The 25,125-nt window shown below is 45.4% G+C and overlaps 1 long non-coding RNA gene and 1 pseudogene across 1 annotated transcript in view; one reads left to right on the forward strand and one right to left on the reverse strand.

Annotated features, from left to right (window-relative positions):
- LOC126354747 (uncharacterized) overlaps positions 1-25,125 on the reverse strand; it is a 298,459-nt gene that overhangs the window by 209,738 nt on the left and 63,596 nt on the right. The gene's annotated exons all lie outside the window — the stretch shown is intronic.
- LOC126356980 (5S ribosomal RNA) lies at positions 15,929-16,046 on the forward strand (annotated as a pseudogene).

The raw sequence follows: 25,125 nt of genomic DNA on the forward strand, positions 1-25,125 counted from the left end.
ACGCGGCCTCATTTTAAAACAATGCGCATGTTTCTATCTCTTTCCAGTCCGGAAAAAAAATCGGAGGCCTTAGAACTTGATGCACCTTGTAGATGTGGACGAATGGCGGATAGCAGCAATAAACAGATTACAGTGGAGGAGGAAACTTGTAGATGCGTGCGCTCCACTGGGCCTGATCACGTCGTCGTAGTAGTAGTAATGTAGCTACTCGTTAGTGTCTTTTCAAATCGCCAGAAAGCGCGACGCGCCGTGGCGCTTTTCTGCAGCGCAGCGCATCGTCAGGCGTGTCCGCAGAGGACGCTGGCCGGTGACCCCGCGCGGCTAACGGTGGCCGCGGGTCAGCGCGCGCAACGGTACCGCACGCGGACCTCCAGCTCCGGACTTCCAGGCCCCTCCAGACTTCCAGCAGTTCGCGAGCCGTTGTCCGCAGCTGCCTAATAACGCGTCGCCGCCGAGCCGTCCCCACGGGAAAGACGGCCGGCGCGCCGTTCCGCATACCCCTGCCACCTGTGTGACTTATCCCCGCGCCTGACTCACTGGGTACCGTACACAGCGCCCCCCGGCGCCCGCTGACGTCAAGCGATCGGGCACGTGGCCGCCGCTGTCATCGCTCTAACGAACCGTCACTTACTATACCCTACTTCTTTTTAACATCCGCACTAAGGCACTAAAAGACCATACGAATACCTGTTTTACATCCACACTCCGCAAAAGCACTCTACAGTGTCCACATCTTCATAAGCACTCTGGAGGCCATGGCTGAGGATACAGGGTATGAATCATCCCCTTGGAAAAATTATAAATGACTGTGCTTAAACTGACACACAATATTTTTAGCGCAACGCAATCTGACTTTGAAAAATCCCTACAAAAGAATGGCCCTGACTAACAATAACCTATACTGTTCATAAATCACTTACCTCACAAAAATCTTCGTTACTCGAACTACTGCAATACAGCGAGCACCACTACTGCCAGCTAAATAAAAGATTCAAACTACTGAAGGCACTAACTGCTGATAGGTATAGTTAGCAAATGAAAGATTTTGATAGAGGACAAACAATGTATTTACCTTAATAGTGCTCAAAAGTCATAATATACATAGCAGTTCATGACATCCAGTCTTACAAATTTACTGTCTCTGATGGAGACACGTCCAGATCATCCGCTCTCAAAACGCCGCCATCTCTCTCCCCACATCCACCACTGCTGGCGGCTCACCTCCAACTGCGCAACGCTACGCGCTGTTAACAGCCAACTGCCCAACACTACAAAAGCCAACAACAATGCAAATCAGACACAGACTGCACACAGCACAGCCAGTGATTTTCATACAGAGCGCTACGTGGCGTTACGAATAAAAAAACCTATTCAGCCTGCTTACAAGGGTATAGGCAAAATGACGTAAACCGTGGTAGTGACGGGATGGTTGTGTTTGACGGTCAACAACGGAGATAAGGCACGTGTCGCGCTGGACTGTGCGTCTTCAGTACGATCTAGCCGCGCGGGATTAGCTGAGCGGACTAGGGCGCTGCAGTCATGGACTGTGCGGCTAGTCCCGGCGGAGGTTCGAGTCCTCCCTCGGACATGGATGTGTGTGTTTGTCTTTAGGATAATTTAGGTTAAGTAATGTGTAAGCTTACAGACTGATGACCTTAGCAGTTAAGTCCCATAAGATTTCACACACATTTGAACATTTTTTGAGTATGGACTAGGCATCACTGAAGGTTGTTTACGAGTAGGGCAAGCTTCGTATTTGCATTCAGAGGCCGAAGTCGAAATTGGGGCTCATACAGAGGCATATAGACAGTTGTTTTGCCCTCGCTTTGTTTGCCAGTGGAACATGATAGGAAATGACTAGTAATGTACAGAGTACCCTCCGCCACTCACTGTACGGCGGCTTACGGAGTAGAAGGTGGGATCCAAAATTTTCGGGACTGGTGCTGCCATCTGGAAAGTAGGAGTAGTATATCTTTGCACCGCTAGGTGGCGAGAGCTGCATATCTGATGAGACAGTGTGTGGAGTGGCAATCAGCTGTGAGGACATGTTGCGTGTCCACAGTGATTTCCCTAATACTCTGTGTTTGGTGTGTGGCGATTTTACGATGGATCCGCGAACAGAACAGCGTGTCAGACAGCATCTGATGATCCAACCTTCTCGTCACGAGTTATCACAGTGACGGGAGCTGCATTTACGTTTATGACCCAGAGTCAAAGCAACAATCATCGCAGTGGAAGAGCCCGGGCTGTCCAAGACCCAAAAACAGAGACAGGTGAAGAGCAAAGTGAAGAGCATGGTCATACCAAGAATTCGTCCCAACCGACCAAACAGTGAATTCCGTGTACTACTATGACGTTTTGCAACAGTTCCGTGAAAACGTGATGCGACAACGGCCCGAACTTTAGTGCCAAGGGAACAACAATACGCCCTTGTCACACGTCCTTGCTCACCAGGACCTTTTTGGCAAAAAACAACATGGCGGTTGTACCCCACCCACCATACTCGCCAGATTTAGCACCTTGCAACTTTGCGCTATTCCCAAAACTGAAACTCAAGTTGAAAGACCATCAGTTCGACACTCTAGAGAGGATTGAAGAAGCATCACTGGCGGTGATAAACACCCTCAAAGAACAGGACTTCCAGGAAACGTTTGACCAGTGGCAGAAGCGCTGGGACCGGTGTGTACGTGCTGATGGGAAATACTTCGAGGGTGATGGTGACCATTAGTCCAAAGGAATGGTTTTCAACAGATGGCAGCACCAGTCCCGAATATTTTGGATATCACCTCGTATCTATTTAGATATATAAAAGAAAAATAGGTGCTCTTAATTCATGTTGCTCAGTTTGTAAACAGGACTGCAACAGCTTTGAAAGTAAGCAGAAATATTGGTGTAACGATAGGGAAAAAGCAGTATACTACAGCACAAAGAGTTCCTATGGGGCAACTGCAACGGTACAATTCCATTTTGAAAAATGAAGAAACCGCAGAACATACTTTTCCTGTTTGTCTTCCTTGTCGCCAGCAAGAGGGAACAGCTGTTTATGTCTCTTTTGTCCCATTTACACTTTTGTCTCCCATGACAACAATGGGTCGAGGATGGCCTAAGATGATTAAGTCCTTTTATTGTTTTACACCACATGGTGGAACTTTAAGTGTAACGAAAACTGGTCGTGTACACAGTAAAAAAGATTGTGGATCAAGCAACTGTTCTGCAGTTTTTTCATTTTCCGAAAAGTGCAGTATAGATTGTGATGAGACAAAGACAGCAAGGCTGCTGAGCTGCCCAGAAAGAAGCAGATGGCTGCTTTGGACGATTTTCAGAAACACGCTATACATTGTCATATGCAGGGTGGACCATAGATCCACCGACAAAGTTTCACGTGTCGTTCAAGGACACGTACTGAGTATCTTGGTGTAACTGCCCCACAGTCTCTGGCGGTTATTACAGAAGTATTGTATTACATTTGGTTTCTTTTGACAGTTAGTTTTATAATATCTTCTTCTTCTTCTTCTTCTTTTACTTGTGCCGTGTGCTGCAGTTTGTGCAGGGTCGGCATTGTTACAATCGGATTTGGCAAGGTTAATTTAAAGGGGTGGCCGGATGCCCTTCCTGCCTCCACCCCATACCACCCCCCCCCCGCCCCCCCCCCCCCAGGATGGAATCAGTGTACCCCAGCTGCCTGCGTTTAGTGTAAACCATGAAACAGTGCGACCATGTTACAAATGTCGGCGAGTCGCGTAACTGAGGCGGGATGTGGGGACCAGCCCGGTATTCACCTAGTGGGATGTGGAAAACCGCCTGAAAACCACATCCTGGCTGGCCGGCACACGTCGTTAATCCGGCGGCCGGATTCGATCCGGGGCCAGTGCGCCTACCCGTGTCCGGGAAGCAGCGCATTACCGCTCTCGGCTAACATGGCGGGTCCTAGCTTTGTAATATCTACTGCACTGAAAATAGTGCACAACAGAATAAAAATCGACGGTATGCACTGTGCGTCTTGGTTACATTCGCTAATGGTCCATGCTGTTGCCAACAATTACATTCTCCTTACCGCACTGCCTTCAAGAAAGCGTTCAGTTATGCTCGGTTCTGTCTAAGGTTTAGTTGTCCGGCAGTGCCAGTTGTGGTTTAACACTGACACACAACAGTACTGATGAAGAGTTGCCCGACATACATCTCCTGTAACGGTTCACTGAATGTGTTAGAATCTCGCAACGATGCTATGCGACCACATGACAGCACTTCTGCATCGCCTGAGGTTGCACTGTTATCTGTATTGCGTGCCGTACTGGAAATCAATATAAAGGCAGGGTCTCTTCGCAAGTAATAGAACATTGAAGTAGAAACGTATTGAATTTATTATGAAAGTAGTGGACACTTACAAGACAAACAGGCATGATGGAATTAGATAGCTTCTCTCGTGAAACGAGTAACGAATAAGCCATTAGCATTTACTGCATCGAAATTGATATAAAGGTATTCTCTGTTCTTTTGTGTTATTGCATTGTTAGTTCTTTGTTCAACCTCTGTTCTTTCCAGTTACCACAAAAATTCTCTTCGACATTGATTTTATTAGGGTTTACAGTTCTTGCAGTGAAATTGTCACCTACACTTCTTCCATTGCTCTTTTCATCTCGCATACGGCCTCAAATTGCCTTACATTGCGATAAAAACGCCTTGCAAGTATTCCCCAAAGATTTTCCAAAGTTTAAATCCGAGTTACGAGCAAGCCAGAGCAAGACATCGATAACGACGTCTTCCAATAACGTTTTGAATGTAGCAGAAACATGCGCAGACGCATTATATTGTTAAAATATTAGACTTTCGTTCCCTAGGTCCTCATACATTCTATCTAGTTCTGTCTCTAACATCTCAGTGAACATGTTAGAGTTCATTGTAGTATTCAGCGAACCAGTGCAACATATACCTTTAGCGCAGAAGGCTGCCCAAATCACAGACCTTCCACCCATCAAAATTCCAGCTCATTCTTACCTGCTGCTCTATTATCAGATCATGCCAATAATATTGAAATCCACCTGTCCCATCTACATTAAACGTCTTCTCAGCACCGATGATCGCTTTGTTCCATTCTGAAGCCCATGACATGTTTTTAAGGAAACTCCAATCTAGCCTGGGTGTTAAAGTGCGGGTTTGTGCAGTCGCTTCTTGAATGCAAGATGTTTGTCATGTGACAAAAATTTGTCGTGCACCTGTGGCAGTTATTGGGAAATGTAAATCAGCAACAATTTGAGGAGAATAACGGGTTGTGGTCCTTGCTTCGCGCAAAAGCGAGCGTTTCGGTGCCACATATAATTTTCTACTTTGCCACCTCGCGGTCGCGTTCTCGCTTCCCGAGCACGGGGTCCCTGGTTCGATTCCCGGCGGGGTCAGGGATTTTCACCTGCCTCGAGATGACTGGGTGTTTGCGTTGTCCTCATCATTTCATCATCATTCACGAAAGTGGCGAGATTGGACTGGCAAAGGTTGGGAATTTGCACGGGCGCTGATAACCGCGCAGTTGAGCGCCCCACAAACCAAACATCGTCATCATCATTATCATTTTATGTTCCGCCCATATCATGTGCCCAATCTAACGAAATGATCACATGATAAGTGTTTTCCGCGTGGCTTTGTGACAGTCGTGGTTTATGTACACAACAAGGTCTGTCACTAATGATATCGGCTTCCTATCCGCAGTAAAGGGACGCGCGCACTCACTAATACCGCACACAGCCTTTGTACCTAGTTCCTCATTCTACCACCTGAATCACTGATGTATTGTTATATATTGCACTACTGACATCAAATGCTGTACCATTTGACTGCATTTGTCGGTGTACTGGATCTCATACTATTGCATGTACACTGTGCAAAATTATTCCCAGGGACATTATTAAATTTCGTACAAATAACCATGTCTTTCTACTGATTTCCACTACTGTATTAGTGATTGCACATTACAGGTTTTTTATTTCCTGTTGTCAAGATATTTTCAGATGAGTGCGAATTCCTAAGGGACCAAACTGCTGAAGTCAACAGTCCCTAGGCTTACACACTACTAAATATAACTTAAACTAACTTACGCTAACAACACCACACACACACACACATGCCCGAGGGAGGAGTCGCACCTCCGGCGGGAGGGGAAGATATTTTCACAGAAACAAAGTTGATTGAGGTAACAAATCATAATTACATTATTACTCTCTAAAGAATCCCCGGAAGTTGTGGTTCCATGATACTCAGAAGGTACCACTGAACAATCTTGGTAAATTTGTCAGCGGAGTTCTGTCTCACCCGTAGGCTTCAGCTAGTCAACTATTGACGGACGTAAGACACTCGTATTTTGGGGGAGCCCAGTTGTTGTTGCATGGTGGTGCAGATTTGCGCTCACGATCACGGGCGTGACAACAGTATAGAGTGGCTAGATGAAACTTCGACTAATGCCTGCCGTTCATCTACATCTACATCTACACTTCACAAGCCACCGTGCGGTGTGTGGCAGAGGGTAATTTGTGCATCACTGTCACTTCCTCCTTTCCTGTCCCAGTCGCGGATGGTTCGCGTAAAGAGCAATGGCCGGTAAGCCTTCGTGTGGGCTCGAATTTATCTAATTTTACCATCATGGTCTTTTCGCGAGATACACTTAGGAGGAAGCAGTATACACTGAAGAGCCAAAGAAACTGGTACGCCTGCCTAATATCGTTTAGGGCCCCCGCGAGCACGCCGGAGTGCCACAACAACCTCTGAAGTAGTGCTGGAGGGAACTGACACCACGAATCCTGCAGGGCTGCCCAGAAATCCGTAAGAGTACGAGGTGGTGCAGATCACTTCTGTACAGCACGTTGCAAAGCATCACAGATATGGTCAATAATGTTCATGTCTGGGCAGTTTGGTTGCCAGCGGAAGTGTTTAAGCTCTGTGAAGTGTTCCTGGAGCTACTCTGCAGCAATTATGGACATGTGTGGAGTCGTATTGTCCTGCTCGAATTGCTCTAGTCCGACGGAATGTACCATGGACATGAACGGACGCAGGTGAACAGACAGGATGCTTATATACGTGTCCTCTGTCAGAGTCGTATCTAGGCGTATCTAAGATTCTATATCACTCCAACTGCACACGCCCCACACCATTGCAGAGCCTCCACCGGCGTGAACAGTCCCCTGCTGACATGCAGGGTCCATTGATTCGTGCGGTTGTCTCCATTCCCGTACACGTCTATCATCTCGATACAACTTGAAACGAGAGTCGCCCGACCAGTCATCAACAGTCCATTGTCGGTGTTGACGGGCCCAGGCGAGGCGTAAAGTGTTGTGTCGTGCAGTGATCAAGGGTACACGAGCGGGCCTTCGGCTGAGAGAGACCATATCGATAATGTTTTGTTGAACGGTTTACACGCTGACACTTGCTGATGGCCCAGCATTGAAATATGCAGCAGTTTGCAAATGGACTGCACTTCTGTTACGTTGAACGATTCGTTTCAGTCGTCGTTGGTCCCGTTTTTGCAGGATCTTTTTCCAAAAAAAATGTTCAAATGTGTGTGAAATCATATGGGACTTAGCTGCTAAGGTCATCAGTCCCTAGGCTTAAACACTACTTAACCTAAATGATCCTAAAGACAAACACACACACACATGCCCGAGGGAGGACTCGAACCTCCGCCAGGACCTGTCGCACACTGATCTTTTTTCGGCCCCAGCGATGTCGGAGATTTGATACTTTACTGGATTTGAAGTTTGATCGGATTCCTGATCTTCACGGTACACTCGTGACATTGTCGTACGGGAAAATCGCCACTTCATCGCTACCTCGGAGATGCTGTGTCCAATCGCTCGTGCAACGACTGTAACACCACGTTCAAACTCAAATCTTGATAACCTACCACTGTAGCAGCAATAACTGATCTAACAACTTCGTCAGACGCTTGTTGTCTTACATAGGTGCTGCCGACCGCAGCGCCGTATTCTGACTGTTTATACCCTCTGTATTTGAATACGCAAGCCTGTACCAGTTTCTTTGGCGCTTCAGTGTATTTCTTGGCTCTTCTGGGGACGCTCTCGGAACTTTAACAATAAATCATACCGTGATGCAGAACGCCTCTCTTGTAGCATCTTCCATTAAAGTTCGTTCATCGTCTCTGTGGCGCTTTCGTGCTTACTAAATTAACTCGTAGCGAAGCGCGCTGCTCCTCTTTGGATCTTCTCTATTTCTTGCATCAGTGCTATCGTGTATGGATCTCATACTGACGAGCAGTATTCAAGTATCGGTCGAACGAGTGTTTTGTGTGCTACTTCCTTGGTGATGGACTACAGTTTCTGAGGGTTCTTGCAGTGAATATCAGTTTGGTGTCTGCCGTACCCGCAGTTAATTTTTCGTTGTCACTCCGCTTCAGATCGCTCCGTATGTGCAGACTCCTAGATATTTTATGGAAGTAACTGCTTGCAGTGATTGTCCTGCAATCGTGTAATCATCCAATAACGGGTCTTCCTATCTATGTATTCGCCCAGTATTTCTATCTATGCATTCACAGTGTGTTACGTTTGTTTATGTAGAGGGTGAATTGTCGTTTCCTGCACCAAGTGTCGACCCTCTGCAGTACATATTAACATCACCTGCGAAAAAGCTTCGAGGGACTTCCGACGCTATCTGATTGGTCATTTATACCGGGTGAGTCACGTAAGACGTAACACCCACTTTATTCCGAGGGCGATTGCACGTATCGACATGTGGTTTTCGGCGAATCATAGCGGACTATGGGACACATACGTTGCTACATGCACAATAATCACAACGTTTATATTGTCCGAGATAATGAGGCATGTTTTTTTAAATGGGACGCGCCGGCCCGAGCGGTTCTAGGCGCTACAGTCTGGAACCGCGCGACCGCTACGGTCGCAGGTTCGAATCCTGCCTCGGGCATGGATGTGTGTGATGTCCTTAGGTTAGTTAGGTTTAAGTAGTTCTAAGTTCTAGGGGACTGATGACCTCAGAAGTTAAGTCCCATAGTGCTCAGAGCCATTTGAACCAGTTTTTAAATGGGACGCTATACTTTTTTTTACCATCATTCGAACGCTCTGAAAAAGACGCGTATAGTGTTGTAACGCTTGTTGCTATTGTGATTCAAACTTTGCTTAAAAGAGGGCGGATGAGGATTTACCTACGTAGCGTAGGCCGTGCATGCTGCATAGAGCACGGCAACTGGCCTGCGAGTCGCGCGAGGCGTGTTTACAGTCTGCAGCCGCTTCCGACCGCCTCGACCTTCAATCGTACAATATTTCACAGCGTCTTTTAAGCGAAGTTTGAATCACAATAGCAACATGCGTTACATCACTATACGCTTCTTTTCCAGAGCGTTCGAATGACGGTAAAAAAAGTATAGCGTGCCATTTAAAAAACATGTACTTGCCTCATTATCTCGGTCAATATAAACGTTGTGATAATTGTGCATGTACCAAAGTATGTGTCCCATAGTCGGCTATGATTCGCCGAACACCGCTCGTCAATACGTGCAAACGCCCCGGGAATAATGGGCGTGTTACGTTTTACACGACTCACCCTGTATATACTGTGAAAAGTAACTGCCCAGCAACGGTCCCTTGGGACACGCCAGAAGTTAATTTTGTGTATGAAGGCTTCATTACGTGAAAGTCTAATTGAAGGAACCCTCAAGGTGCACAATTACTGAGTCTGTTGGAAAAAGAGAGCGTATTATTGTTTTACATGCCAGTGCTTTGAAGAGTTTCGAGCTAAATCGCATGTTACATGATATGTAACCAAAAGCAACAAGTTCTAATTAAATTAACGTTTCTAATGACAACAGAAATTTAAATTGATTCATAAAATATCCAGGATCATCAGTTACAATAGTAGTACACAAGGCAACTGAACTGAATGCACGACTATAAAAAATACCTACAACAAACTTTTGACAAGATATTTAAAACTAGTAAAAATCAATGAAGTAATCTGAAAGAAGTCTTAAACAAGACTCACAAGTGTTGAATACAAAACAGCACCCAGAGTTGTAAACAATACATTCACACACACACACACACACACACACACACACACACACACACACAGAGAGAGAGAGAGAGAGAGAGAGAGAGAGAGAGAGAGAGAAAGAGAAAGAGAGAGAGAGAGAGAGAGAGGGGGGGGGGGGTCACAAATATTCTAAAAGGCATGTAAGGGTGTTTCAGTGTAGCATGTGCTGAGAAATAATTCTTAAGAAAAAAACTCAATATGTTGCACTGTTTTTGAGTTAATTACCACTGGTGTTTTGACAAACAGGCTATTGAGCATACAAATTCAAAAAAAGCCCATAGATACAATTAGTATCACTTTGTGACAAAGCAAGCTGCGATAATATTACTTCCCCTCTTATTTTGCCATCTGCCTCCAAAAAATTCAGTTTTTCATTTTTGAATTAATTACCATTAACATACATGAGTGTAATCTGCATCTTCATAAAACAGAAAGGTTGGCCCTTAGTTTTAAAGAATATAACACCGGATATAATTTTGTGCATAGTTTTATGTACATAATTTGAATTTATAATTTAGTTTCACTATTCCTAGTTAATACTTTCATTACATGGTGAAATCAGTAATTGTTTCATAACTTATTTGGTAAGCGTGATAGCGTTAATGTTTCGTTAAAACATTACAGGCGATTGTCATGGAGAGATGAACAGTGTAATTTTTGAGAAGTGATTCGAAACATCGCTTATGGCAAGTCTCACAAGACCGTCAGTCATTCTTACCGATAATCGACACCTACACAGATATTCCGCAAGCCAACGTGCGGTGCGTGGCGGAGGGTATCCTGTACACTACTTGTCATTTCCACCCCTGTTCCAGTCGCAAACAGGTGAGGGAACAACGACAGTCTGTATGTCTCCCAACGAGCCCTAATTTCCCGTATCTTATCTTCGTTGTCCTTACGCACAATGTATGTTGACGGCAGCACAGTCGTTCGACAGTCAGCTTGAAATGCCGATTCTCTCTAAGCTTTCTCAATAGTGTTTCTCGAAAAGAATTTTGCCTCCTGTCCAAAGATTCCCAATTGAGTTCCCAAAGCAACTCCGCAACAATGGCGTGTTATTCGAACCTACTGGTAAAAAATCTAGCAGCCTGCCTCTGAATTGCTTCGGTGTCTTCCTTCAATCCGCCTGGTACGGATCCCAAACACTCGAGCAGTACTGAAGCATAGGTCGCACCAGCGGGCTACATCCGGTCTCCTTTACCCTCTTCCCTAAAATTCTCCCAACAAACCGAAGTCAACCATTCGCCTTCCCTAACACAGTTCTCACACGCTCGTTGCACCTTATATCGCTTTGCAACGTTACAACCAGATATACAAACTATCTGACTATGTCAAGCACGACAATATTAATATTGTCTCTGAACATTTGATCTTCCTACGTGTCCGCATTAACTTACACTTTTCCACATTTAGGGCTAGCTGTCATTAACCACACCACATGGAAGTTTTGCCTAAGTCGTCTTGTATCTTCCTACTGTCACTCAACTTCGACACCACGGCAACATCAGCAAACAACAGCAGATTACTGCCCACTCTGTCCGCCATATCATTTGTATGTACAGAGAACAGCAGCAGTCTCATCACACATCCCTGGGGCACTCCTGACGATACCCTTGTCTCTTATGAACACTTGCCGCCGAGGCGAACATACTGCATTCTATCGTTTAAGAAGTCTTCGAGCCTCTCGCATATCTGTGAACTTCGTCCACATCCTCGTACCATTGTTAACGGCCTGCATTGGGGCACCGTTTAAAATGATTTCCTAAAATCTAGAAATATGAATATGCTTGTTGCCCTTCACCCTTCTCCTTTGTTTATTACATATTTTTACGAGCTTCAAACAGGAGAGACTTATTTTCATTTGTTTGTGTAGTTACTAGTTTATTTTTGCAATTTCTTTCGTGTCTGAGTGCTTACTAGGCACAACCTTTTATTTTAATGACAGTGTAGCGTAGAGTACCGCCGCTGCTATCGACCCTTCTATCGACCCTCCTATCGTACAGGCTTTTGTTTGTTTCGGTTATAACAGCTCAGTGTCAGTTAGACTATCAGTGAGAGTGCACTGCGAATTCCTGCTGCTAATAAGCATACATACTTTTACGAACTTCAAACAAGAGCGACTGCAGTAATGGACAGAAACAGTGATTGTTGTGTTCAGATGATAGCTGAGTTGGCGATTCTTCGCTCACAGCTCCAGGCTGCGTTGGCTTCCATCACACAGCTTCAGCCGGTCGCGGTGGCCGTGCGGCTCTAGGCGCTCCAGTCCGGAGCCGCGCTGCTGCTAAGGTCGCAGGTTCGAATCCTGCCTCAGGCATGGGTGTGTGTGATGTCCTTAGGTTAGTTAGGTTTAAGTTCTAGGGGACTGATGACATCAGCAGTTGAGTCCTATAGTGCTCAGAGCCATTTTGAATACAGCTTGAGACTGCTGAGGAGGGGCATTACAGGGGGGAGGGGGGGGGGGTCAGATGCAGGGATGCAAGGGATGTCGAGCACGTCCCACGTGTCTCCTGATCGGTCCGCTGCTGTGGCCGCCCTGGGTACTGTCTGCACTCACGTTGAGCCCTCACCCATGGTCGAGTGAGAGGTCATTCCAAAGTCTGACAGGCCGATCATAGGGCCTCCTGGGTTTGTTTGACGAACAGGTTTCAGATGTTATCTGTGGCTGACGATGTCTCTAAGGTGGATGCAGTCGTCCACCCTGTCCAGAGGAAGCTTCTCGTTCCACAAGGTATGGCCATTCACATAGGGTGGGCCTGCTGGCAGTTGGGAGCTCCAATGTTAGGCACGTAATGGGGCCCCTGAGGAACATGGCTGCCAAGAAGGGGAAGGAAGCCAGTGTGCACTCCTTGTGAATGCTGGAGGGAGTCATTCCGGATGTGGAAAGGGTGCTTCCGGATGCTATGAAGAGTACAGGGTGCAACCAGCTGCAGGTGGTGGCTCATATCGGTACCAATGACGTGTGTCGCTTTGGATCGGAGGAGATTCTCTCTGGTTTCGGGCGGCTAGTGGAGAGCCTGCCAGTCTTGCTTCCGAGATTAAGGCGGAGCTCACCATCTGCACCATCGTCGATAGAACCGACTTTGGTCCTTTGGTGCAGAGGCGAGTGGAGAGCCTGAATCAAAGGCTCAGGCAGTTCTGTCACCATGTACGCTGCAGATTCCTTGACTTGAACCATGGGGTGGTGGGTTTCCGGGTTCGGCTAAATACACTCCTGGAAATTGAGATAAGAACATCGTGAATTCATTGTCCCAGGAAGGGGAAACTTTATTGACACATTCCTGAGGTCAGATACATCACATGATCACACTGACAGAACCACAGGCACATAGACACAGGCAACAGAGCATGCACAATGTCGGCACTAGTACAGTGTATATCCACCTTTCGCAGCAATGCAGGCTGCTATTCTCCCATGGAGACGATCGTAGAGATGCTGGATGTAGTCCTGTGGAACGGCTTGCCATGCCATTTCCACCTGGCGCCTCAGTTGGACCAGCGTTCATGCTGGACGTGCAGACCGCGTGAGACGACGCTTCATCCAGTCACAAACATGCTCAATGGGGGACAGATCCGGAGATCTTGCTGTCCAGGGTAGTTGACTTACACCTTCTAGAGCACGTTGGGTGGCACGGGATACATGCGGACGTGCATTGTCCTGTTGGAACATCAAGTTCCCTTGCCGGTCTAGGAATGGTAGAACGATGGGTTCGATGACGGTTTGGATGTACCATGCACTATTCAGTGTCTCCTCGACGATCACCAGAGGTGTACGGCCAGTGTAGGAGATCGCTCGCCACACCATGATGCCGGGTGTTGGCCCTGTGTGCCTCGGTCATATGCAGTCCTGATTGTGGCGCTCACCTGCACGGCGCCAAACACGCATACGACCATCATTGGCACCAAGGCAGAAGCGACTCTCATCGCTGAAGACGACACGTCTCCATTCGTCCCTCCATTCACGCCTGTCGCGACACCACTGGAGGCGGGCTGCACGATGTTGGGGCGTGAGCGGAAGACGGCCTAACGGTGTGTGGGACGGTAGCCCAGCTTCATGGAGACGGTTGCGAATGGTCCTCGCCGATACCCCAGGAGCAACAGTGTCCCTAATTTGCTGGGAAGTGGCGGTGCGGTCCCCTAGGCACTGCGTAGGATCCTACGGTCTTGGCGTGCATCCGTCTGGTCCCAGGTCGACGGGCACGTGCACCTTCCGCCGACCACTGGTGACAACATCGATGTGCTGTGGAGACCTCACGCCCCACGTGTTGAGCAGTTCGGCGGTACGTCCACCCGGCCTCCCGCATGCCCACTATATGCCCTCGCTCAAAGTCCGTCAACTGCACATACGGTTCACGTCCACGCTGTCGCGGCATGCCAGCAGTGTTAAAGACTGCGATGGAGCTCCGTGTGCCACGGCAAACTGGCTGACACTGACGGCGGCGGTGCACAAATGCTGCGCTGCTAGCGCCATTCGACGGCCAACACCGCGGTTCCTGGTGTGTCCGCTGTGCCGTACGTGTGATCATTGCTTGTACAGCCCTCTGGCAGTGTCCGGAGCAAGTATGGTGGGTCTGACACACCGGTGTCAATGTGTTCTTTTTTCCATTTCCAGGAGTGTAGGTCAGGGGTCCACTACACACAGGAAGGGGCTACACCGGTAGCGGGGGCTGTGTGGAAGGGATTTGGTGGTTCTTTTTTGTTAGAGGGTCTCAGGAAACCACAGAATGGGCGTCTGTCTAAAAGGAGGCAGGTAAAACACATTAATGTAGTTGTAGAAACGATCGGTTTTGTAGAACCAGAGCTCTAAGCCCGAATAGAAAGCACTGAAGCTCAAATAGTTATAGGTGCAGAAAGCTGGCTAAAGCCGAAAATAAGTTGAGTCGAATTTTTTTCAAACAAATTAACACTGTTCAGAAAGGATAGATTAAATACAGTTGGTGGTGGAGTATTTACTGCTGTCGGAAGTAGTTTGCCTTGTAGCGAAATTGAAGTAGATAGTTCCTGCGAAATATATATTCTCGAATCAGAAACATACAAATTTACAGTAGCCATACACATCAATAAATATGTACATATATATACACAAATTGTATTTATATTACATGTGCCCAGTACTTTGCAACCTCCAAGGCGCTTGGAGTGGCTTCCAGGAGATCAATCTTCTGCGAAATAGTATGGGTAGAGGCGATACCTGACAATCGGATAAAACTATTAATTGGGTCGTTTTACCGGCCCCCGACTCAGTAGTTGCTGAACAGTACAAAGAAAACTTGAGTCTCATTTCAAATAAGTACCCCCTCATATAATTATAGTCGGTGGTAACATCAATCCACCCTCGATATGCTGGAAAAATTATATGTTTAAAGTCGTCGGCAGGCATGAAACGTCATCCGAAATTGTACTGAATGCTTTCTGAGACAATTATTTTGAACAATTAGTTCATGAGCCCACTCGAAGCGTAAATGGTTGCGAAAGCATACTTGACCTCTTAGCAACAAACAATCCTGGACAAATAGTGAGTATCATGACGAATACAGGGCAGTTGCTGCTAGGCTGAATATTGTAACACCTAAAACTATCAGAAAGAAACGCAAAGTATATCTATTTAAAAAAAGCTGATAAGAATGCTCTTAACGCCTTTTTAAGAGACAGTCTTCGCTTCTTCCGATATGACCGTGTAAGCGTAGAAAAGTTGTGGAATGACTTCCAAGAGATAGTATTGACAGCTATTGAGAGATATATACCACATAAATTAATAAGTGATGGTACTGATCCTCCATGGTAAACAAAACGGGTCAGATCGCTGTTGCAGAAGCAACGAAAAAAGCACGCCAAATTTAAAAGAACGCAAGTTCTAAATATAGCGCGTACTTCAATGCGAGATGCCACCGGCCTTGCCGCAATGGTAACACCGGTTCCCGTCAGATCATCGAAGTTAAGCGCTGTCGGGCTGGGCTAGCACTTGGATGGGTGACCATCCGGTCTGCCAAGCGCTGTTGGCAAGCGGAGTGCACTCAGCCCTTGTGAGGCAAACTGAGGAGCTGCTTGATTGAAACGTAACGGCTCCGGTCTCGTAAACTGACATACGGCCGGGAGAGGGCTGGGCTGCCTACATGCTCCTCCATATCCGCATCCAGTGACGCCTGTAGGCTGAGGATGACACGGCGGCCGGTCGATACCGTTGGGCCTTCATGGCCTGTTCGGGAGGAGTTTAGTTTTAGTTTAGTTCAATGCGAGATGCTTTTAATAATTTCCACAACGAAATTCTGTCTCGAAATCTGGCAGAAAACCCAAAGAGATTCTGGCCATACATAAAGCACACCAGTGGCAAGACGCAGTCAGTACCTTCACTGCACAATAACAACGGTGAAATCACTGTTGACAGTGCCACTAAAGCAGAGTTATTACACACGGCCTTCCGAAACTCCTTCAACAAAGAAGACGAAGTAAATATTCCTTAATTCCAACGAGAACAACAACCAAGATGAGAAACATAGAAGTAGATATTCTCGGTGTAACAAATCAGTTTAAATCACTTAATAAAGCCAAGGTCTCCGGTCCAGACTGTATACCAGTCAACTTCCTATCAGAGTATGCTGATACAATAGCTCCATATTCAGCAATTATAAACAACTGCTCGCTCACAAAAAGATCCGGTCTGGAAAATTGACTGGAAAATTGCTCAAGTCACACCAATACCCAAAAAGGGAGGTAGGAGTAATCCGCTGAATTACAGGCTGACCTCACTAACGCCGATTAGCAGTACGTTTTTGGAACACATACTGTTTTCGAACATTGTGAAGCACCTCGAAGAAAATTATTTATTGACACATAGTCAGCACGGATTCAGAAAATATCTTTCTTGTGAAACACAACTAACTCTTTATACTCATGAAGCAATGAGCGCTATCGAAGGGGATCTCAAATTGATTCTACATGTTTAGATTTCCAGGAGGCTTTCACACCGTTCCTCACACGCGTCTTCTAACCAAACTGCATGCCTATGGAGTATCGCCTCAGTTGTGCGACTGGAATCGTGCTTTCCTCTTAGAAAGGTCAGAGTTCGTAGTAATAGACGGAAAGTCATCGAGTAAAAGAGAAGTGTATCCAGCGTTCCCCAAGGACGTGTTATAGGCCCTCTATTGCTCCTGATCTATATTAACGGCATAGAAGACAATCTGAGTAGCCGTCTTAGATTGTTTGCAGATGATGCTGTCATTTACCGTCTTGTAAAGTCATCAGATGATCAAAACGACTTGCAAAATGATTTAGATAAGATATCTGTATGATGCGAAAAGTGGCAATTGACCCTGAATAAAGAAAAGTGTGAAGTTATTCACATGAGTACTAAAAGAAATCCGTTAAATTTCGATTACGCGATAAGTCACACAAATCTTAAGGTTTTAAATTCAACTAAATACTTAGAGATTACAATTACAAATAACGTAAACTGGAACGATCACATAGATAATGTTGTGGGTATAGCAAACCAAACACTGTTATTCATTGGCAGAACACTTAGAAGCTGCAATAGGTCTACTAAAGAGGCTGCTTACACCACGCTTGTCCGCCCTATTCTGGAGTGTTGTTGTGCGGTGTGGGATCCGCATTAGGTGGGACTGACGGATGACATCGAAAAAGTACAAAGAAGGGCAGCTCGTTTTATACTATCGCGAAATAGGGGGGATAGTGCCACTGACATGATACGTGAGTTGCAGTGGCAATCATTAAAATAAAGGTGTTTTTCGTTGCGACGGTTCTTCTCATGAAATATCAAACACCAGTTTTCTCCTCCGATTGCGAAAATGTTGTGTTGGCACCCACCTACATAGTGAGAAATGATTACTATAAAATAAGAGAAATCAGAGCTCGCACAGAAAAATTTAAGTGCTCGTTTTTCCCGAGCACCTTTCGGGAGTGGAACGGTAGAGAGACAGCTTGAAGGTGGTTCATTGAACCCTCTGCCAGGCACTTTATTGTAAGTAGCAGAGTAATCACGTAGATGTAGATGTAGATATCAGATGATAAAAGAGCTGAGTTTCGCACGAGCGATGTTTTCTAAGACCGTGCTAATTCGTGGACATAAGCTTCTTACTCTCAAGAAAGTTCATTGTATTCGAACCGAGAATATGTTCAATGATTCTGCAGCAAACCGAAGTTAGGGATATTGGCCTATAATTTTGCGGGTCCGTTCTTTTACCCTTTTTATATACTTAAGTCACCTGGTTTTTCCAGTCGCTTGGGACTTTGTGCTGGGCAAGAGATTCGCAGCCAGTGCTGCAGAGTAGTCTTGGTAGAGTTGTACTGGATTTCCATCCGGACCTGGTGATTTATTTGCTTTCAAATCTTTCAGTTGTTTCTCTGCGTCAGGGATGCTTATTTCTATGTCGTTCCCAAGGGACTCCCAAAATGGTTCAAATGGCTCTAAGCACTATGGGACTTAACATCTGAGAACTACTTAAACTTAACTAACCTAAGGACATTACACACTTCCTTCCCGAGGCAGGATTCGAACCTGCGACAGTAGCAGCAGCGCGGTTCCGGACTGAAGCGCCTAGAACCGCTCGGTCACAACGGCCGGCGCATACAGGAGTCTGTCCGATGGTCAAATGACGGGATGTTTGTGCCTTTCTCTTGTGTGAACGATTGCTTGAAACTAAAATTTAAATCTTCGGCTTTTTTTTTCTATCTTCAACTGCCATACTAGACTGGTCAACACGAGACTGAATGTAAGCCCTAGACCCCCTTAGCGATTGCGACCAGAATTTTCTCGGGTCCTCTGCCAGATCTTTTGCTAAGGTGTGACGGTGGTAGTTGTATGCTTTGCACATAGATCTTCTCACAGACCCACGAATCTCTCTAACCTTGGCTTGTCGTCATTTGTGCGTCCCCTTTTGAACCTAGAGTGCAACAGCATCTGCTTCCTCAGCATCTGTCGAATTTTGTTATTAAGCCGTAGTCAGTCCTTTTCCATCCTTCGTCAGCTTACATCTCCCGTATCATTCAGTTGTTCAAGATAAAACACCAACTTTGGCAACAAAGACTTCAAACGCTTCTATCGTGACGTAGTTTGTTCAAGTATGCCTGATGCCAGGAAGAAAAATCTTCCTTTAGTGGATTGATGGTGTTCTAACAAAGATCATGCGTTGTCTGCTTCCGAAGTACCTGAGGGGTAAAGTCCTACAAAGAGAACTGGAACATGAAGGATGTACCGAAAGACGAAATTGTTCAGTAGTCGAAAAGGCGAAATGTAGACCTCAGAGTATAATTGAAGAAGGCTGGATTGCTCGAGATTGTGGCAAAAAAAAAAAAAAAAAAAAAAAAAAAAAAAAAAAAAAATTTCCAACATACTGACACATACCAAAACGACTTGTGTGTTCTCGCGGTTTTCGCTTTTGCAGCATGAGTCCGCGAGTAGTAGCGACAAGACACGGGGTGCCGTAAACCACGTATGTCAACACTGCGACCTGGGCACCTGATCTGTCAGTACCAGTCAATCATTCGCCTCATTTATAGATCTTAAGCTGCAGGCAGTTTACCGCCTCACTGGAGGGGGCGGAGGGCCGCTCTGTGCGTGACGCACTCGTGGGGAGCGCCAGCAGGTGCAGCGGAAAGCGCCGCCGCCAACCCTGGCGCACGTACTACGGCCCTGCAGTAATTTGAATCGACTGCACATTTATATTCAAATACCCCGGACAGCTGCCGGAACCGCCGGCTTAGTTTCTACACATCCACTCCTAATATCGTTTCACTTTCAGAGTCCCACATAAAGTGACAGGTATTGCCACAGCTGGAAAGGAGTCTCGTCAAACGGCTTGTTCACTGCTGTGTCACACCGGCTCTCGGGTAGCTGATGGCATGTGTAAAGACAGTCCCGTCGGCTTTACCCGCAGCTGTGGCACGAAAACACACAGCTGTCTTAGCGAACCACAACCTAAAATTCATCATTGCACGGAATGTCTCTTTCGAACGCTACGATTCTCATTTATAGTAAAATGTAGACTTTCACGGCCGGAAATATCATGTCCATTATAATTATCCTGGCTGTTATGCCGTGGTCGGTTGACGAATTCCGTGTCAATTCCCAACGTTTCGTCTCCGACTTCGGGAGACATCCTCAAGGGGGTCCGTAGCTCCAATGAAGGTCCAACACACCCACTGGCTCGCTACTGACTGCCGCTAAATTCCGTGTCCGCGCGCTCCCGCGCCGCGGTGTGACGTCACGTGTTTTGAAAACGTCAGTGCAATTGGCCGCTGTCCGTCGCCGTCTATCGCCGTTGCCATCACCCAGTAGTGGACGGGTGGTGCACATCTTCTTTAACACCGGCATCCATATACCGTTTAATTTCACACCCTCCTTTCGGTTGAAATTATTTGGGTTTTTGGCGATTTCGATTGCCTCCCTGTAGAGCCTTTCGTAATATCAGCTTGTGGCCGCTAGTACCTGCGTCTCCTCGAAACGAATATTGTGGATCACTGGCTGGAAAGCATGCTCCGCAACAGCTGATCGTTCCGTTTCTCCTCTTCTACAATTTCCCTTGTGCTCTTCCAAACGTTTAGAAACAGTTCTTTTAGTGGTACCCACATAAACATCACCACAGCTGCATGGGATCCTATACACTCCAGCTTTTTCCAATGGTTTGCGAGCGTCCTTGGCAGGCTTAAGGTATTCCTGTATCTTCCTGGTGGGCTTGTAAATTACGGTAATATTCCGCTTCGTCAAGATCCTCCCTATTCTTTCCGTTATATTTTTAACAAACGGCAGGAAAACCTTAGATTTTGCAGTAGCCTGTACGTCAGTATGATTTCTGCGTGGCTGCCTCAACGCACGTTTTATTTCGGCGGACGAATATCCGTTCTTCATTAGTGCATTGTGGAGATGTTCCATCTCAGCGTCGAGCAACTCAGGTTCACAAATATTTTTAGCTCTGTCCGCTAACGTCTTGATAACACCCCGCTTCTGTTGTGGGTGGTGGTTCGAATCCCGATGCAAATAACGGTACGTCTGCGTGGGTTTATAGTTTACTGAGTGGCCCAAACTACCATTTTCGTTTCTAAAAACAAGCACATCGAGGAAATGTAATTTGCCCTCTACCTCCTCCTCCATTGTAAACTGAATTCTTGAGTTTATACTGTTCAGATGTTGGTAGAACCGGCTTAGTTCCTACCTACCATGTCTCCACAGCACAAACGTGTCATCCACGTATCGGAACCATACATTAGGTTTTTTGCTGGCAGTACCTAAGGCCTGTTCTTCGAATTTTTCCATAAAGAAGCTTGCAATTACGAGGCTTAGGGGGCTTCCCATAGCCACGCCATCCGTTTGCTCATCAACCTGTTCATTCCACTTCAAGTATGTGGTCGTCAAACAACACTTAAACAGTTCTGAAATGTCGGCAGCGAAATTCGATCCAGCTGTTCCAATACATCATTAAGTGGAACCATGGTAAACAGCCCGGATAATTATAATGGACATGATTCTCATTTAGCCTTTATGCTATTTCCCTGAAAAAGTAAAGACAAATACTGCGGTAGTTCGTGTAATAACTGTTCCACGTGTAATGATCTTGCCATGGAGAGAAGGCAGCAACTGTACAATGCATCGTGATGGACAAGGTACATAAAAAGAGAGATTCGGCATTCCGGCTCCTGGGGAGGAAAAAATTACCAGACGCTCTTGCGCGCCGTAACGTCAAGCAGAAGACCTGTGCGTTCAGCAGAACGCGGAAATTCTGGTGTGCATCCAAAGAAAATTACTCGTTTCGTGTTAGTATGAGCAAGGTTTACTGTAATTCCGCCATGGCACAACGCATTAAAATTACTAGGGAGACGACAAATGTAATTTCTCACTTTTTTAAAAAAATTATTTTAGACGTCTACTTCCGTAGGATCAAATTAAGGAGCAAATCTCCGAGGTCACGGAACGTGTCAGTACACGAAATTACAACATAAAAGTAATGGCAGATGAAATGAAGTGTTTATGAAACAAAACAGGCAAGCCATAAGTTTATGTAAACGCAATCAACAATATTACACAGGAATCAGCTTAATTTTTCAAGGAACTCCTCAACACATTAGAAGGAGCGACCTGTGAGAAAATCTTCAGTTTCGATTTGAAACCGCGTGGTTACTACTACGACCTTTGAATTCTTGTGGCAGCTTATTGAAAATGGATGCAGCGTTATACTGGACACCCTTCTGCACAAGAGTTAAGGAAGTGAGATGCAAATGCAGATTGGATTTCTGCCTACTATTAACTGAGTGAAACGTGGTAATTCCTGGAAGCAAGCTGATATTTTTAACAAGAAACGACACTGACACTTTCGCGTGATGGGCAAACTCTTAAAAACAGTGAAATTATCGAAAGCGGCGGCGTAATGTGGTGGCTGACACACGTTTCTCACACACTGAAGGTTGTGGGTTTGAATCCCATCAGGTGCTCTTCCACTTTAATCGAAATAATTTTGATCATCATTTTTATTCAGTTAGTTCCTTTAAACGCAATTTTTATTTCTTATCTTTGCTGAATCGTTTTAATCATGACATTAATTTTTTTATTTCTCCTATTATTTCTTCCTATCATTGTTTTTTTCATTTGAAATCTTTGTACTTCTGACGTTAATTATTTTTATTTATCCATTGTAACATTTTAAATTTTGAAAATGCCGATCTATCAGTTATAAAACAAAATCCGAAATAACCTATTTATATTGACTGTGCAATGCTTTTAGTTACAAGGTCTACATTAATTTGGATGGTAAACGTAACATAACCACTTAAAATATGAATTCTTGTGCACTATGGAAAAAATAACAAAGATGAAGATTTAAACGGAAGAAGGGATTATAAATAAATCGAAATTCAAACCACGTGAGGAATAGAAATAATGAACGCGACAACATCACCGAAAATATGACATACCTAGGGAGAAATATAATCAAAGTTAATAGATAGAAAATAATTAAAATCACGTGGACCAAGCTTCCAAATGAAAAATGAGCAAATAAAAAATGAATATGATGATTAGAAATTTAAAAATCACATTTAAACTAATTCACTGAATAAACACAATGACCAAGTTATTTTGATTAAGATATAACAACAAAAATGTACTATCACCTGAAGAGATTACAAACCCACAACCTTCAGCATGAAGAAACGTGTCTAAAACACTATGCTGCGCCAGCACTGTGGGAGACAATATTAATCTCAGAAATATCCTGAAACACATTGCAGTCTAGATTGGGCTTAAATGCTAAAACAGTGATAAATCGTTTGGTTTTCCAGCAACAAAATGTGAGGTAGGGGAGCCTAATCTAGTCGCAACATGAATTGTACTTCGTTCAAGTCTTTACTATCCAAAGGCAGCAGTCAAACACGAAGTGTTATACTTTGAAGGAGAATTTGTTTCTTTTGTGTGCAAATAAAAACAAGCGTAAAATAATCGAAACAATTAGCAATTTCGCCAGAACACTGCCGGATCACGATTCGCCTCAATCCCCCCGCGTGTATCCGACCTTCAGATGGACCTCTGCAACGAATAAAGTGCTCATCGCAACAATCAGAGCTTATTCAAAACATTGAAAGCGGGCAGCGATTGCTGTGGGATTCTAGCTCGAGAAAACCAGAATGACGGCAACATATACACTGCGATGAAGCAGTTCCATAAATTTACTCTCAAACGTTACACATAATGACAAATATTTTGACGTGTGGCGATATAGGATCCTCATATTTGGAAGCCATAAAAAAATGCGCCACAAGGAGGAATTACATCTTCATCTGACAAACGGCAATAGAAATACGAAACAAGCTACATAAGCATCTGCTTCTTCGTGAAATCAGTATTTCATATTTCATCTTAATTATCGTTTATTTAGTCATTACGTGTAATATAAGAAGTGATCAAATAGCTTCCGTTCGAAGGCGATACAGTCCAGAATCGGTATGCCAATCAGGCAAAATTGCCGTGATCATTGAGGCTGCTACCGACACGCCAGGTTGCAGAGCCGCGTGGGGTAGCCGTGCGATCTTGGGCGTCTTGCACGGTTCGCACGGCTCCCTCGTCGGAGGTTCGAGTCCTCCCTCGGGCATCTGTGTGTCTGTTGTCCTTAGAGTAAGTTAGTTTAAGTTAGGTTATGTAGTGCGTAAGCCTAGGAACTGATGACCCCAGCAGTTTGGTCCCATAGTCCTTACCACAAATTTTCACAATTTTTTCCTGGTTGAAGATACCCGTTTGGTATAACAAATTGTTCTGTTGCGTGGATAAGTCAGTAACTAGCTTTTGCGCAACCTCGTCTCACAAGATTCGTCGACCATTCAAGGTCTTTTTTAAGGGACCGAAAGCGTCATAATCGCACGGGGGAAGATCAGAACTATAGGGAAGGTGTTCGAGTGTCTCGCACTTGACTTGGCGTAGCTTCTGCTATATGGCGACGTGCGTTATCATGAAGATCACGTACCATTAGACAACGGTGTTTTCGACAGACACGTTCACATTCCTCATTCCAGGATGAGGAAGTCTATCGGTGTTTTTCCTACGGAAGGTCCTGTTTGGTCGCATTTCGTAATAATGTTGCCATAGTTCACGTTTCCGCATGTACGAAACGAACGTCGGAAAAGCACGAATGCTACACTAATCCCTTGCCTACTTGTCGGAGCTTATACACCCGCATCAGTTTCCCTGCAGTGTTTATACGCTGCGGAAACTCTCTCAAGTGGTAACTTTTTCTGATCACACCTCACACATCTGTCATGGCACTTGTAATTTGTCCAACTTGTTACTGATGCTGACCAAAAGGCAGACGAAGGAGTAATATGCCGCGGCTTCCTTGGAGCAGCATATTTGCCGTGTAACCACACTGGTGCGCTGTGCTACGGGCCTTTGCTATGACGTCAGCGGCTATTGATTAGTACTTCGTACTAATTGTATGTCAGTTGCGTGTTGGGAGAGCAAAAAATGACTGCCTATGTAACGTGCAGTCCAAAAGGATTCGAGACTGGATTAATTAAAACTGAGAAAGTTAAAATGGTGGTTTTAATGCTTCACGTGTTCTACATAGTCTCCCCTCACATGAGCAC

This window comes from Schistocerca gregaria, chromosome 3 (genome assembly GCF_023897955.1).
Source record: "Schistocerca gregaria isolate iqSchGreg1 chromosome 3, iqSchGreg1.2, whole genome shotgun sequence".
NCBI classification, from domain to species: Eukaryota; Metazoa; Arthropoda; class Insecta; order Orthoptera; family Acrididae; genus Schistocerca; species Schistocerca gregaria.